Genomic DNA, 16,861 nt, shown 5'->3' with positions numbered 1-16,861 from the left:
GGGGATAACAAGTTGAGCATTTAAACACATATTATATACATAGTTCATGTATATAATATTCACAGTCATAGTCACATATATCTACCATGTATATGTATATAAAATATGTATTATGTACATGAACATGGAATATATACTACATAGTATATTATAGTCTTATATGCATGTTCTATATGTAGTATATAAGCAATTATATAATTATCCTGCATATATATATATTCTTTCTGTGTGTTGTGTATGTAGTGTATCCAACATGCATGCAAATGTATGCCAATATTGCTTGCTCAAAACTAATAGTCTACAATACATGAAGACTGGGGAACTGTTTGTTTTCTTCCTCTGGGGTAGGTTTAAATCAAAGCAGAGCTTCATCTACTCTAGCACCATAGGTTTCCTGTTCTCAAAATAGTCCCTGTTCCTGTAGGCTCCAAAGGGCCCCGATTCTTTGAGTAAGACTAACCTACTCATTAGACCTTGTGCACTTCCAACCAAACAACCTTTTCTGGCTTCCTGGTTTCTGATGCATGGTATTTGCATCTTCCTAGGCTAGGATTTTGACAGGCTTCCAGCATAGACCTTTGACTTGCAAACATATAAACTATATATAGAACCAACTTTGTTTCCCACAGTCCTCTGCATCAACCTTGCTCTAGCACCTTTCTTTTTCAGCTGAGTACTACCCCAGTGACTCGGGAGTGGCCTGAAGAATTTGCCTTTTCTACATGAGTGTATGTGTGTGCATGTTGCATGCATACACATTACACACACACACACAGAGAGAGAGAGAGAGAGAGAGAGAGAGAGAGAGAGAGAGAGAGAGAGAGAGAGAGCGAGCTGGAAGAACCCTCCACCACATTGACTCCTGTCTGACTTTCAGCTGCTCAGCCTTCCTACTCACTCCAAGGAAAGGGAGAGGGAGGACACGATTATTCAAAAGATCAGCCAAGTTTCTGGAAATCTCTCAGATGTGCCCGCCACTGATGAAAGCATATGTTGAGACACCTCAGCTGTGGTTTGGAAGAAGGGGTGAAGGGCCAGGTAGAAGGAAGTAGACAGACAGGGGCACTGCCTAACCACTTGCTCTTCTCAAAAGACTGCAGACGCATCATTAATTTGTCCAGTGTGACCCATGATCACATGACTGGTGCTACCCATCTCCATGCAGAAGAAACCTCAGCAACAGGAGTTCTGTGGGGCATAGTCAGGAAGCACACATACTGTGGTATAGTCGGCCAAGAGACTAGAGCAATGGCTCAGTAGTTAAGAGCGCGCACTGCGCTTGCAGCGGACTAGAGTTCAGTTCCCAGAACCCATAAAGGTGGCTCACAACTGGTTATACCTGCAGCTGCAGTGGATCCAGTACCCTCTTCTGGCCTCCACTGGGTACCTGTACATGTGTGAGTACACGTGAACACACACACATGTATACACATATAGATACACACAGGTGCATATAAATTAAAATGAAAAATAAATCTAAGACAAATGGTCATTCAAACAACCTCTGTGAATTGAGCACTGCCCATTGTTTGAAATACAATACCCACCTCTTTTGGTATTTTTTTTTTTAAGATATAGTCTTGTGTATTTCAAGCTGGCCTTGAATTCACTATGTAGCTTAAGATGATCATTAATCTCTGATCCTCCTGCTATCTCGCAAGTGCTGAGGTTATAAGCATGCACCACTATGTCCAGTTTACAAAGTTCTGGGGATGGACCCCGGGTCCTTAAGAGTGTAATCAAGAATTCTGTTCTCTGAGCTCCATCTCCAGCCAAGGTGCACTGTTTCTAAGTTGCCCCATGCTCCAAGATACACACCACCATCCTCAGAACATGACACCCTTAAGAAAGGCTGGAAACAGTTCAAGAGAAGAAGAGGTCAATCTTCGAGGTAGAAACCTGTCCATGTGACATTTCTGTTGCTGTGAATTCTGGTCAAAAGGGAAGGAGGAGATTATTTGCTTTACAATTTCATGAAAAGCCACCGCTGACAGGAAGTCAAGGCAGGAACTCACATCAGTAAGCCACATGATACCCATCGTCAAGACCAGAGATATTAATGCATCCTTGCTTCTGTTTCTTACCCAGCTAGCTTCTCTCTCTCTAATACTGTACAGGAATTTGGGGCCAAGGAATGGTACAGCGCACAGCAGAATGGACCCTCCCACACCAATTAACAATCAAGACAATCCCCAACAGATCAAGCTGGTAAAGACAATTACTCAACTGAGCTTGTCTTCCCAGGTAATTCTAGGTTGCTGTAATCAACAGAAATATCCAGCATAGAATTAAATATAGTACCTAGCTTCCCAAATTCCGTTTTTTGTCCTACACCATCCATGCAACCTCCCAAAGATGGCAGTGAACATTGCAATGAGAAAGTCAATAAAGCTAAGAACGTGTGGTATATCCCAGGGACATATCTCTAAAGAGGGAAAATCTATTCCCTTCTGTGTATAGCTCATACTTGTTGGATTCCATGCAAAGAGAAGTTCCATCTCATGTGGATACTATGCAGGCATGTTCAACCTGCAACCCACAGGCTGCATGAGCCATGGATAGTGATGACTACGACCCAACCCAAAAGCATAAACTCACTGAAAACATGAGCTTTATTTGCAGGTAGTTTTGTTTTTAATTAATTAATTTTTGTTTATTTATTCTGTGTAGGTATATATGTGTGCATGTGTATGGTGTATGTGTGTGGTATTCATACATGCCTGTTTGCAGATGTTGACATCTGTGTGTGCTGGCCAGAGGATAGTATCAAGTGTCTTGCTTTATCATTGTGCATCTTATTCCTTTAAAATAGTATCTCTGGAGCAGGACAGGCAGGTAGCAACTCCCAATGCTCCTCCTGTCTCCTCATCCCCAAAGTGCTAGGATTATAGACACAGACAGAGACACAGAAACACACACACGCATGCACACAGAGCCATGACTAGCTTTTACACAGGTGTTGGGATCTGTGTTCAGGTCCTCACGCTTACGCAGCAAGCACTTTTACCCACTGAGCCATCTCTCCAGGCATGTAGCATTTTTCTGTAGCTTGTGTGGATCTTAAACGTGAACTGTATAAACGACCACATCACAGTACAGTGTCAGAAACATGTCTCAGAACTATATGAACACTAAAATAATTAGTGCTAACACGTCACTTATTAGCATGTATTCCAGACTCCTGGAACTTTCAGAGGTCATTGCCAAGGTCCTGNTTTTCTTTTTTTTGTTTTTCGAGACAGGGTTTCTCTGTAGCTTTGGAGCCTGTCCTGGAACTAGCTCTTGTAGACCAGGCTGGTCTCGAACTCACAGAGATCCGCCTGCCTCTGCCTCCTGAGTGCTGGGATTAAAGGTGTATGCCACCACTGCCTGGTTTTCACGATGAAGAAAAAGCAGAGGAGTTTTCTGCCCAGCCATGTTATCAGCTGATCTTGGAGCTTCCTCGTTTCATCTGTCCCTGGCTCCCAGAGCCTCCCTTAGTTTCCTGTTGCTGTGACAGGACAGCCTGATGAAAATCAACTTAGAGGAGAAAGGGGTTTATCTCAGACCACCATCCCAGAGTGACAGGATCCATCGTGCGGGGAAGGGGAAGAGAGGAGAACATGGAAGCAGGGTGTGAGACCAGACTGGCAGTCAGGGAGCAGAGAGAACAGGAAGTCAAACCAGGCCATAAGCCCTCAAAGCTCCCTCTCTCTCTCTCAGTGAACTCTTCCTTCAGGGACACCCCACCTCCTAAAGGGTTCACAACCTTCCCGAATAGCACTACCAACTGGGCACACTTCAGCCTTGGAGACACCACTACCATAGAGGATCAATATAGGCATCTCACACTCATTCACACATGTGGAGGAACACATCTCTCAGGAACCTCGAATTTGCCCACCAGTGCAGTTAGCCCAGTGAGTCTGCTTTCTGGGGATTCCCATCCCTCCCTCCCACATGTGGAGATTACAGGCAGGCTGCCACACAAGCCAGCTTTACATAGCTTCTGACCCAGACTCTGGTTGTCACACCTGTATGGCAAGTGTTTTTCTTGGCCTCTGCCAAGCCCTCCAAAAGAAACTGCTCTGCCTTAGTTTTTGGAAAGTGTGTCTCTCACTGGACCTGGGGCTCACGAATTTGGCTAAACTGATGGGTCAGGGAGCCCCAGGGATGACCTCCTGACTGCTGGAGTTACAGCTGCCTACCTCCACACACAGCTTTCTTTGTGGGTGCTGGGAACTGACCGCTGGTCCTCAAGTTTGCACAGTGACCGCTTTACCAACTGAGCCATCTCCCTAGTTTTAACATGGATTGAAGTCTTCAGGCTGCTCTAAACATGCAGACGCTGCGAGAGAGAGAGGAGAGCCCATGGTCACAGGTCCTCCTTGACCATAGCACAGCCTGCGGAAGAGATAACGGGAGTCCAGAAGAAGGCGCGTTCTGCTGTTCTGCTATGTGGTGGGAAGAATTGGTAACCAGACACCCTTCCCACGTCGTCAATGTCATATCACGCTGGCACCTAATCAACACTTTGAAGCATTAGCATTGTTTTAATCATTCTCCTATTGGAGAACAAATGTTGCATGTATAATTACACTGCTGCATTGTACTGTACAAATAACCATGTAATGACATCGTCAGAATTTCTTGGTTCTTCATGGTAATGCCAAGTATAATTACCATGTAATCTGCCGAGAGCAAACAAGGTTGTAATTATTCTGTAATCCAATCTAATTATGGGGCAACGGGATTGTTATTTGTGTTTAGGAGGAAAATATACTTGCAAAGAGAAGGAGAAGAAATACATTCTCCTTAGTTGAGGGAATGAAAAAGGTGCGGTGTGAACGCTGTGTTCCAAGCTGACCGTCTGCTTTGACAGTGTAGGCTTACTTAGGAGGTCAAGGTTTGGAGCCATCTTTGGAAGATTAATGATTGGGGATATTGTAGAAGGTCATGACTGTGGGTCATCCTTGGAAGGTCAAAGTTTGGAATTAGTTTTGAAAGGTGAAGATATGAACCATTATCTCCAAGTGTTTTTTTCTGGCCTGTCGGGGTAAAGAACTTATGGACAAGACAAGTCAGAAGAGGAAGAAGAAAAGCAGAGGTGGGTGGAGACTCTGGAGAGACTAGGGGATGGGACAGGCCAGGTCTCACAAATATGTCCATATGTTTCTACTTGGTGCAGTTTAATTCATATGGTTACATTTTCCTCACTCTGGGCCTTTTCTAGTGGGTACAAGATTGATACAAGACTGAGTTTGACTTGACAGAAACAAAGAAAACAGAAGACTGAGTTGAAGGAGTCCTGGAAGGTGTCAGTGAAATGCTGAATGAAGGGGGATGGTGAACCGTTAGCTCCCCAGGGCCTCCCTAAGCATGGGGCGTCCCGGAAAAGAGACCGTATGCTCACACACTTCTGGAACTTAAAGCCTAGAACTGAGATGGCGGCAGAACCACACTCCTCAGGAAGGTTCTAGGAAGGAATCCTTCCAGCCCCTTGCCACTTCTACACTCGCCTGCAGCCTCCGGGCTGCCTTAGTTCCAGAAGCCAGATTCCTGCTTCTGTCTTTCGCGTTCTTTGCATGTGTCACTTCATATGGCATTCTTTAAAACAGTGATACATTTTATTTAGTATTACTGTGTGCATGTGTGCACAATGTGTATTTGGGGTGTTCATGACACTGTGGTCACTTGTGAAGTTATTTCTCTCCTTCCACTGTTACCTGGGTTCTGAGGACTGTGCTCAGGTCAACAGGTTTGCAAAGAAAGTGCCTTTACCCATGAATCATTTTCATTTTTAAGACATTTTTTTTAAAATTGATTCTTTGTGGTTTTCACATCAGGCATCCTGATCTCATTCATCTCCCTGCTCCTTCTTATCCACCCTCAGTCGTTGTAAGCTCCTCCCTAAAATAAAATAAGATTTAAAAGAAAAAACAAACTAACTAACAGAGAGAGAGAGAGAGAGAGAGAGAGAGAGAGAGAGAGAGAGAGAGAGAGAGTCTCATAGGTGAAACCGGAGTGCTATCCAATGGGTCACATGGTTCACCCATTAGGCCATCCATCTTTATTTTATTTGCAATGAGTCATTGGTTTGGTTCGAGGTTTCTGGCTTCTGTACACTATAATGCTGGGCCCTCACTGGGATTCCTCTTGGAAATCCTGTTTTTGCCTTGTGTCATGGAGATCCTGCAGCTTTGGATCTGCAGGTCCAGGCCCTTCACATACTCCAGGATTTCATAGATGAGGTGGATATTGGGGTGGGCAAACATAGCCCTGGTTCTGGACCTGGGTGGTAGCTGGGTTGCTCAGCCCGCCAGTTTTCCCTCAATGACACCAACAGGGCAACCTCTCCAGCATTGCCTTGGCTAGCTCACCCACGGCATTAGGCAGCAAAGAGGAGGGCTAGTTATTCCTGCTCTCATGCCTTTGGGTTGGCTCGCCTGTACCCACACCACCAGAGCCAGCCCAGGCGAGGTGCAGGGCCAGCTCTCCCTCTCTCATGCCCCCAAGCGCAGCTCTCTTGCCTATCACAGATGACAAGCGGGGGCATCTTTCTCTTACCCTTGCCACCACATAGAAGGTGGGTGGGGGCCGGAGCCAGCTCTCCTGCTCTGATGCCCTCTGACCCATGAACCATCTTATTTGTTCTTTATAAAATAGAACAGCTGAGGGAGCATATGGCCCTCCCAGAAGGAAGCGAGTGAGTACCTGAGGGAGAGATGAAGAGAGAGGGAACTGGAGGTGCTACGTTGCTGAGGAACATCCTGAGGAGAGAGTCCTGTGTAGCCACCTGAGACTGTGGTCATTTGGGACCCCCTGGAGCCAAGGGCCGTGTGTGGTTCCGTGGTCCTGCTGCAGCTATGTTGATGGCAGTGGACTGTACTCCCGCCAAAGGCTATGAGGACATTTGGAGTCTGTACTGAAGCCAGAATCCATACCGATGTCTGAGGCCCGCCCTGAGCTGGCTCTTCCCCGACCCCACTAGTCACCACATGGTGATTCCATTGGTGATTTGGACTTGGGAGCATTGGCTCTGCCCTCCTCAATGCCAGCCGTTCGGTGGTGTAGACTCAGGAGGGCTGGTCTCACCCCTCACGTGGGCAGTGTGGGAGAACTGGCCCTGATGGTGAGGTGCAGGAGAGCCACCTGATGGCGTGGACAAAAGCCCAGGATAGGGAGAGCTGACTCGACTCCTCACGTAGGGCGCCATGGAAAAGCTGGCCCTGAAGGTACTGGCGTGGGTGCCTGGCCCTGCCTCTCACCTGGGCAGGGCAAAAGGGCTGGCTGCGGTTGTGGGGGAGCACGAGTGCTGGTCCAGCGGTGTGGCCATGGGAGAACAAGAGAGCTAGAGCCCAACCCCTCACCTGGTCAAAGGCTGTAGGCACTGGAAAGGTGGCAGGCTGACCAACTCAACTCGTACCAGGCCCACCCCAACATCTTACCCATCTGGGAGCTACTGGATGGCGTGAAGGGTTAGGCTCTGGGGATCCCGCCATGACTCAGGGCAACAGCAGGATACCTGAGAGTCTCTGTAAGTGTCCAGTGTTGATGCTGCAGCAGAATCCAGACCTTGCACCACCTCATAATGACTCTTTACAGTGAACATTCACAAGTAAAGTTGTTCGGGCTGGCTAGGCAGAAAGGTATATACTGTGTGACACAGGGTAACCTCCAGTGTGATTATGTGATGGGGACAAGGGAAGGATGGAGGGGTGGAATATGAACTGTGCTGAATGCTGAGGTTGACAGAGGAGCAGGTTGTTGCCAAGCGGGATCCATGAGATGGGCTTATTTTGTTTGTTTGTTTTTGTTTTTTGTTTTATTTTTTTTAATTTTATAAGCTTTTTTAGGGGAGGTTACAAGGGTGCTTCAATGACACATATCCCCAAATGTCTAGTTTCCAGGGTGCTAAAGGTCAAAGCCAGGGCTTTGTGTATGCTGGACAAGCATCCGACAGCTCAGCCATATCCACAAGCTAGGACACCAGCAAACCTACTTGAGAGGTGCTGTAGTTCCGATCCTGGATGACTGCCCACACCCCAAAAGTCTGGGTATTGAAAAAAAAGACTGACATCTCTAAAGCTGTAAGGCCAAATAAACATCCTTCTTTCCAAATCCATTGTCTCAGCTACCTTGTTATAATAACATAAAACTGACCTGCATAAGGATATGTGATCCAGCCTGGATCAGGAGCTATTCACGAACACATGGATTTGGCCCCCATTTATTAATCACCCATCATATACCTTGTATGTGTTAGTTGCAGAGCTTTCATTTCGTGGCATGTGTGTGTGTGTGCTCATGCATGTATGTGTGTTCATGTATGTGCAGGTACATGCAGAAGCAAGAGGTCAGTACCAGGGTCCTTCCTTTGTTCTCCACCCTGTTTTTTGAGATAGCATCTCTTACTTGCCCAGAGCTCACAGTTTAATCTAGGCTAACTGGCCAACCCCCCCCCCCACCCCCGCCCAGATTCACCTGTCTCCCAAGTCCTAGGGATCTTCTAGGCCTGGCTTTATTTTTTTAATCTGGGTTCTAGGATTCTGAACTTGGGTCTTAATGCTTACACAGCAAACACTTTCCAACTGAGCCATGTCTCTAGTCCCCTCTTTTTTTTTCTTTTAATAAATCTTCTGGGAATTGAGAACTGGCTCGGTCATTAAAAGCATAGTCTGTTCTTCTACAGGACCCAAGTTCAATTCCCAGCACCCACATGGCAGCTTACAACTGTCTCTAACTCACAGGAGCTCTAACACTCTCTTCTGGCCTCAGCAGGCACCAGGCGCACATGTGATACACAGACATCCAAGAAAACACAGCCCTGCCCACCCCTCCACACATGCTAATCATTTCTAAATCCTTAAATCTTCTATTTTTAATTACTCTTTTAAAGTGTTTATTTCATGTTATGTGTACCACATGCATACCTGGTGCTCATAGAGGCCAGAAGTGGTCATCAAATCCTGTGAAATTTCAGAAAGCTGCGAACTGTCTGGTGGGTGCTAAGAACTGAACCCAGGTCCTCTTGAAGAACAACCAGTGCTCCTAATTGCTGACCCATCTCTCTAGCCCCAGCCCCTTCTTTACTTAAATGAACATTTATTATATGTACCATATGTGTGCTCTCCCTTAAGCCTTTAGGAATTCGGCCAGGTAGGGACTATTATCTTTAGTTTACATATGAGGACACCAAGACTAAGGTTAATTGACTTGGGGTTAAGTTAGGACCTGAGACCAAGTAGTCCAAGGCCTGCCCTGCGTGCTTCATAGTGAGCTTGGCTGAGCACAGAGCGCTGTTCTGAGACACTTAGAGACAGAAATCAGAAGGGTTGAAGGAAGTCTCGCTCATGAGAAAGGCTTAGAAGAGCACACTGTACTATATACAATTGTTAGTTCTCTGAAACTGGGCATCCAAAAAGCAAGTGTGAATTGGGAGGGGAAAGTAAAGGGAGAGACATAGTTTCATCATGATAGAATCTACAAGATCATACAAGATGTTTCCAAGTTAATCTAGACCATTTGCTGAGATTTGTGTGAAGAGTGGAAGAAAAAATTAATTTCAGCTTAAAAAAATGCAATAATGGAAGCCGGGTGGTGGTGGCACACGCCTTTAATCCCAGCACTTGGGATGTAGAGGCAGGCGGATCTCTGTGAGTTTGAGACCCGCCTGGTCTACAAGAGCTAGTTCCAGGACAGGCTCCAAAACCACAGAGAAACCCTGTCTCGAAAAAACAAAAAAAAAAAAAGCAATAATAAAAAGAAAAGCTGGTGGAAGTGAGCATACGGGGAGTCCAGCGCCTTGCACTGGGGAAGATTTCTTAAAAAATAATCCCAAAAATACAAACTAGAAGTAAACACTTTGAAACTCAAAATTTTAAATTTTTGTTTTTCAAAAGACACTTTTAAACAAAAATAAATAGGCAACCAACAAATAGAGAAAAAATACGTGCAAAATGTATCTTACAAAGAAGTTATATCTAGACTGTATAAAGAAGTGGTACAACTCTGTATTAAGTATTTAAAAATGAGTAAAATATTTGAACAGAAACAAAACACATGGAGCCAGGCAGGGTAACACACACCTGCAGTTAACAGGTGCAAGGGTAACCCTTTCTTTTATTGAAATAGAATCTTCTCTCTTACAGTCCACCCCAGAGCAGTCCCCCCCACTTCACCCGCCACTCCCCCAGATTCACTCCCCTTCCACTTCTGGGGCCTGGGTTCTGCACCAGGCCCTCTATGTATACGTTATGGCTGTTAATGTGGTGTTCTGTGGGAGCTGGTGTGTCTCTGACTCTTTTGCCTGCTCTTGGGACTCTTTTCCTTCCTGTTGGGTTCTTGTCTGGCCTTGATATGAGAGCTTTTTGTCTCATTGCATCTTGTTTTGTCGTGTTTAGTAATTGTCTGATGGGGGTCAGCCTCCTTTCTTATATGACCCGAGATAACCTGCCCTGAAAAGCACCTTTCGTCAATCATTAATCAAAGATTGCGCCTTCCCACATCAATCATTAATCTAAACAATTCCCCACAGACACACCCAAAAGCCAATGTGATGGAGGCTATTCTTCATTTGGAGTTTCTTCTTCCCAGGTAACTCGAGCTTGTGTTAAGTTGACCCACCTAAAGTAACCAGCACAGTTGATCTTTGTCAAGTTGATGTACAAACATACCACTATTAACCCATAACCTTTCCATCCATGTTGAGCCCCAAGATCTCATGCTAATGTCACCATATAGAACCTAGCATAACTTTAAGTCTTACAGTTTAAAAAAAAATCCCCAAACTTTAAAAGTTCAAAGCCTCTTACTTATAAATACTGTTAAACAAAATAACAAGTTGAATACGTTCTTATTTTAAGAAGAAAGGACCATTGCGTAGGAACAATCAAATTAAAGCAAGACCCCAAATCCAAGGAAGTAAATAAGTCTGACGTCCAGTATCTAGGACTTTCTCATCATCCTCTAGCTCCAAAGGGCTTGGGAAACCACGTTCCCCTGGCTCTGTCATCCATAGTACACACAGCTTATCTGGTAGGTACAGGCTGCCTCCACTGCACACCTGGCATCTCCTAAACCATGGGGTCTCCACGGCACCTAAAACCACACCTTCACTAATGGCCTCTCGGCCAGGATATTAAATGTCAGCCTCTCTGCATGATATCTCCAGTCCTCAGGGTTTCTCTGCAACTAAGGCTGGACTTTCACCAGTGGCCTCTTTTAGCCTCTCACAGTGTTAAGCCTCAGCTGCTCTCCATGACCCCTTCAATACTGTAGTTTTATTGCCTCCAAAGCCAGTACCACTTAGAAGGTATTTACACATTGCCAAGTTTGGTGGCTGGTTTAAGATGCAGTCTTGGCCTCCTCCGGTTACAGATTCTGTGTGTTGACCCAGAGGAAACACTCCCAGGAGATTTCACCTCTACTACTTTGATCTCTTTTTAATCAGCTGATTTCTCTCAGCATGTGCAAACCAGGCAATTGTCTCAGTAAAGCAAGGTTTTACTCCCACAGATTCTTAATCCAAATTATCACATAAATGGTCCTGGTAGATTCTTTGCTTCCACTTGAAATTTCATAAGCCAGGCCTTCATTGTCTATATTGCTCTCAGCAATATCTTTCAAGTTTCTATAACAGCACATATTTTGAGCATTCTATGGCTTTTCCTCCCAATGCTCCAAACACCTCCACAGTCCTCCACACCAACATGATCAGGTTCATCACAGCAATGCCCACTCTCTGGTGCCATCATTTTACTGTCTTAGTTTGCTCCCTGTTGCTGTGATAAGACACTGAGCAAAAGCAACATGTGAGTAAAGGTTTATTTGGCTTTCATGTTAGAGTCCCTCACCATGAGATGCCAGGGCAAGAACACAAGGCATGAACTTGGAGACAGGAACTGAAGCAGACTGTGGAAGAACACCACATACTGACTTGCTCACTTACGTTCTTCCACAATCCAGGACCACCTGCCCAGGGGTGGCACACCCACAGTGGGCTGGGGCAGCTGACATCAGTCATTAATCCAGAAAATGCCCCACAGACATATCTAAAGAGCAAGCTGATGGAGGCAGCTCAACTAAGGTTCTCTCTCCCATGTGTCTCTAGTTTGTGTCATGTTGATAAAACTAAAACAACCTAGCTAGCACAGCATGGTGTGGCCCACCTTCAGAGTATGCCTTAATTAACACAGTTTAGAAACTGCCAGCCAGACATGCTCTAAGGTGTGTCTCCTAGGTGACTTCAACTCCAATCAAGCTGACTGTAAAGATTAACCATCATATTACTGAAGATCACCCCATTACTGAGCAGCAGAGGTGGAGATGACACTCAAGCAGAGAGTTCTATCCCTGGATTCTTGCATCTCAACAGAACAGATAAGAACCACACTGGGTGACTCCCTTCCTGTTGCAGGGTGACCTGTGCTTTGTCGCCTATGGAGATTAGCTCAGGTCCCCTTGCTTCCTAGACTAGATAAGAGAATTGGCTGGGAACAGGCTCAGTGCATAAAATGCTCGGTGTTTGCACCGTGAGGACCTGGGTCTGGATCCCCAGCACCAACATAAAAGGCAGGCATAGTGGCGCATCTGTCTGTAACACTGGTGCTGAGCACAGAGACAGTTTGCGGAGCTCATGGGTGAGCCATCCAGCTGAGTCTGTGAGCAGTGAGCTCAATGATAAACCCTGTCACAAAAGAATAAATTGGAGAATTAACTGAGGAAGACCTCCAAATGTCAACCTTCAGCCTCTACACATGACTGTATCAGTATAAACAAAGTGCAAATGCACACATACACACACACACACACACACACACACGCACGCACCCATGCGCGCGCAAACACATGCACACACCCAGTGAGCTCGTGCTGGAGCACATGCAATCTTAGCTCTCACCTTGTTCAGTGTATCCGTTGTCTTCAGGAATCTTACAGGTGCCACTGGGTGTCCCCAGGAGCCATTAAAAGAGGTGTCTGTGAACAAGGGAAGACACACCAAGGGTTGGAGACCCAGACTCCACACAGCATAACAGCATGGCGCATGTTACTACTACAGGTCCATACTGGCCATGCCAGGCTTCTTTGATAAACGTCCATTTGCAAAAAAAAAAAAAAATGCTTCACGGCTAAGACAAAAGTAATAATAACAAGAGCATGGGAGAGTTTAGTATTTGCCATACCTGTCACATATTCTTTTTTGAAGGTCACAGAGCAAGTTAAGCAGCGATTACCCTAGAACCAGGTCTTTGATCGCTAAAGCGATTCTTTCTAATAATTCACCTTTCATCCTGGCTGTCAGAGGCAACTATATTTTGACACATTTTATGTACAGAAGTATACGTACATGCGTAAATACCTCATGGCATGCTCTAGTTTTATTTCCGTTGCTGTCATAAAACACGCATTCCAAAAGCAACTTGGGAAGTAAAGGGTTTATTTTGTCATTCATGTTATAGTGCCTTATCAAGGGCAGCCAGGGAGAACTCAAGGCAGTAACCTGGAGGCCAGCACAGATGTAGACACAGGCAGTGAAGAAGGTGGTTACTGGCCTGCGTCCAGGCTCACGTTTCCTTTCTTATATACTTTTGTCCCATCTGTCTAGAAATGGCTTCAAATACAGTAGGTTAAGCCCTCCTACATCAACTAATACCTAAGAAAATGCCTGATAAACGTGACCATAGGACAATCTGATGGAGGCAATTCTTCTATGGAGGTTCCCTACTCCCAGATTTTATGTCAAGTTGACAGCAAAAGCTAACTATGATGTGGAGGGGTGTGTGTGTTGGTTTGAATGAGAATTGGCCTGATAGGCTCATATCTTTGAATGCTTGGTACCCAGTTAGCAGAACTGTTTAGGAAGGAGTAGAAGGTGTGATCTTATTGGAGGAGGTGTGGCCTTGTTGGGGGAGGTGTGTCACTGGGATGGGCTTTGAAGTTTCAAAAGCTGATGTTAGCCCACCACCTCTCTCTTTCTCTCTCCTGCTACAGATCAAGATGTTACATCTCAACCCCATGCCTGCCTGCCATAATGCGTCCTCCTATGATTTTAACAGACTAACCCTCTGAAATTGTAAGCAAATCCCCAATTTAAAGGCTTTATTTTGTAAGCATTGCCATAGTCATGGAGTCTCTTCACAGCAATAGAGCAGTAAAGTAGCATATGTGTGTGTATGTGTGTGTGCAGGAGTGTGTGTGTATGTATGTGCTTGTGTTTGTACATGAATAATATGTATGTGTGTGTTTGTACATATTATTCACCATATCCTGTGTATTGGATAATGACTGATTGACAGTTTGGATGTTGTCAACTCTATAGCTTGTAATTTCCATTGGGTCCCTGCCATCCTAGATTAAAACCATTTCCTGTGAGTTTCATATGCCCTCTATAATGCCAACGTATAAAAATTCTACCTGGGCCAGGCGGTGGTGGCCCACGCCTTTAATCCCAGCACTCGGGAGGCAGAGGCAGGTGGATCTCTGTGAGTTCGAGGCCAGCCTGGTCTACAAGAGCTAGTTCCAGGACAGGAACCAAAAGTTACGGAGAAACCCTGTCTCGAAAAAAAATTCAAAAAAAAAAAATTCTACCTGGGAGACTGCTCAGCAGTTAAAGTGCTTGCTGAACAAGTGTAAGAAGTGGAGTCGGATCCCTAGACATCACAGGAATGCCACATGGTACAGCGGTCCATCTGCAATTCTAGCCTGGAATGCAGAAATGGGATCCCCAGAGCAATCTGGCTAGCCAATTAGCCATATTGGCAATATGATCGAGAGACCCTGTCTCAAAGAAAAAGAAAAAGCAATGAGGATGGCTTCTGATGGGAGCCTTGGACCTCTATCTGCATGCCCACACATGTATGCTTGCACACACACGGCCACTCCCGCGGTGTTCATATACACATTATACCACATTCAAACATGTAAGAACGTGAAAAGAAACAAATCCTTAAATATCTACAATGGGTCCTTACACATTTTTCACCTTCAATCTCTTTTTATCTAAAAAAAAACTTCTTAGTAAACCTGGGTGTAGGTATGCAGAAATAGGTGTGTGAAATCGGCATGCAAATCAAACATTTACTGATAATAAACCAGAAGGAAATTCATTTTAAAACAGTTATTTGATATGCATACAATTTTAACATTTATTAAGGACAAAAGCAAATCTGCATACTAATGAGATAGATGAGTTTGAATATTTTTAGATAAATAATTAGAAGGATGAATATTTGATACTTCAAATTAGCGAGCATCTTCAGTGTTTGTCAGGGTTGGTCAATGCTTTGATTTGCTAGTCAGTGATGCCGAGAATACTACTTCATAAAGTACACGATATAACTATGCAGAAGTATTTTAGGATCATTTGAGAAATTATTAGAAATTCTGCTCTACTCTTATGCAAAAAGCCATTGAGCAGTTTTTGGTGAAACTGGTCATTAAGCAGCAATTTTTAAAATTAAATATTCAAATACAATATAATGCAGATATTCTAGTTTGTTACATGTTAAGAAATACAATAAGGTGCCGGGCAGTGGTGGCACACGCCTTTAATCCCAGCACTCAGGAGGCAGAAAAGAAATACAATAAGGAAATATGGGAAGATTTTTGCTTTTGTAATTAAAAGATTTTTTTAAAAAATTTAATTTTAAAATTTATATCCTAGTCACTGTTCTATTGCTGTAAAGAGACACAATGACCAAAGCAACTGTTGCAGGAGACAGCATTGAATTGGGGCTGGCTTACAGTTTCAGAGGCTTAGTTCTTTGTCAGCATAGCAGGAAGCATAGTGCCCTACAAGTAGACATGGCGCTGAAAAAGAAACTGAGAGTTCTATTTCCATAGGCAGCAGGAAGAGATAACCTCCGGGCCTGGCTTGGGCTTTTGAAATCCCAAAGCTCACCCTTGGTGACACACTTCCTCCAATAAGGCCACACCTACTCCAACAGGACCACCTTCCCAATCCCTCTCAAGTAGTGCCACTCCCTGGTGACCAAACATTCAAATATATGAGCCTATGGGGTCATTCTTATTAAAACCACCACAACGTGTGTGTGTGTGTGTGTGTGTGTGTGTGTGTGTGTGTGTACAATGGTACAGTGTCCAAGAAGGCCAGAAGAGGGCATAGGATCCACTGGCACTCAAGTTTCAGGTTGTTGTAAGCCATACAACACAAGCAGAGAAAACTGAACTATGGTCCTCTGGAAATGTGGTTGATGCTCTTAAGAGCTGAGCCATCTCTAGTCCCAAGACCATATTTCTGTAGATACAGCAAACTTTCTAAGTACAGTAAAAACACTGAAATTCATGACATAGTCTGGAATCTGAGCTGAAGTATTTCAGACTGCAATTGCTGTTGTTGTATGAAGTGGTGGCAGCATACATCATATTGTGTGTTCAGAATTGAGGCTGCAGCACAGTTGAGAGGTGCAACATGGGTGAGCACTTTCAAACACACCGTGGATTCATGTTACATATTTGATTTCAAGTTAGTTGTTGTTTATTGTGCATTCAGAAACATATTAGTGTTCCCAGATATTTCATGGCCCCTACATTCAGTCACATGACCCCATATGGGATGCCAACCTAAAGCTTAAGAATCTTAGGTTTGGATAATTGCCACAAGTTTTTAAATCTCTTCTTAAGTGTGTTCAATGACAAACACATTGCTTATGAAGCACTGTACAGTCTTCGGGTAGTTGTAGATGTTGCATTGGGTCAAAGGTTACCTACCTATACGTTCAAAGTGAACTGGATATGGTCTGTCCTTCTGAATTTGGTCTGAGTAACCTTGCTTAAAGAAATCTTATGTTCTTAAAACGATACCATGAAACTTCCCTTCCACCTCTCTCTCTCTCTCTCTCTCGCTATATATATATATATA

The sequence above is a fragment of the Alexandromys fortis genome, unplaced genomic scaffold (assembly GCF_014885135.2).
Source record: "Alexandromys fortis isolate MF-2015 unplaced genomic scaffold, M_Fortis_MF-2015_v1.1 scaffold_287, whole genome shotgun sequence".
NCBI classification, from domain to species: Eukaryota; Metazoa; Chordata; class Mammalia; order Rodentia; family Cricetidae; genus Alexandromys; species Alexandromys fortis.
This window is presented reverse-complemented; position numbering follows the sequence as displayed.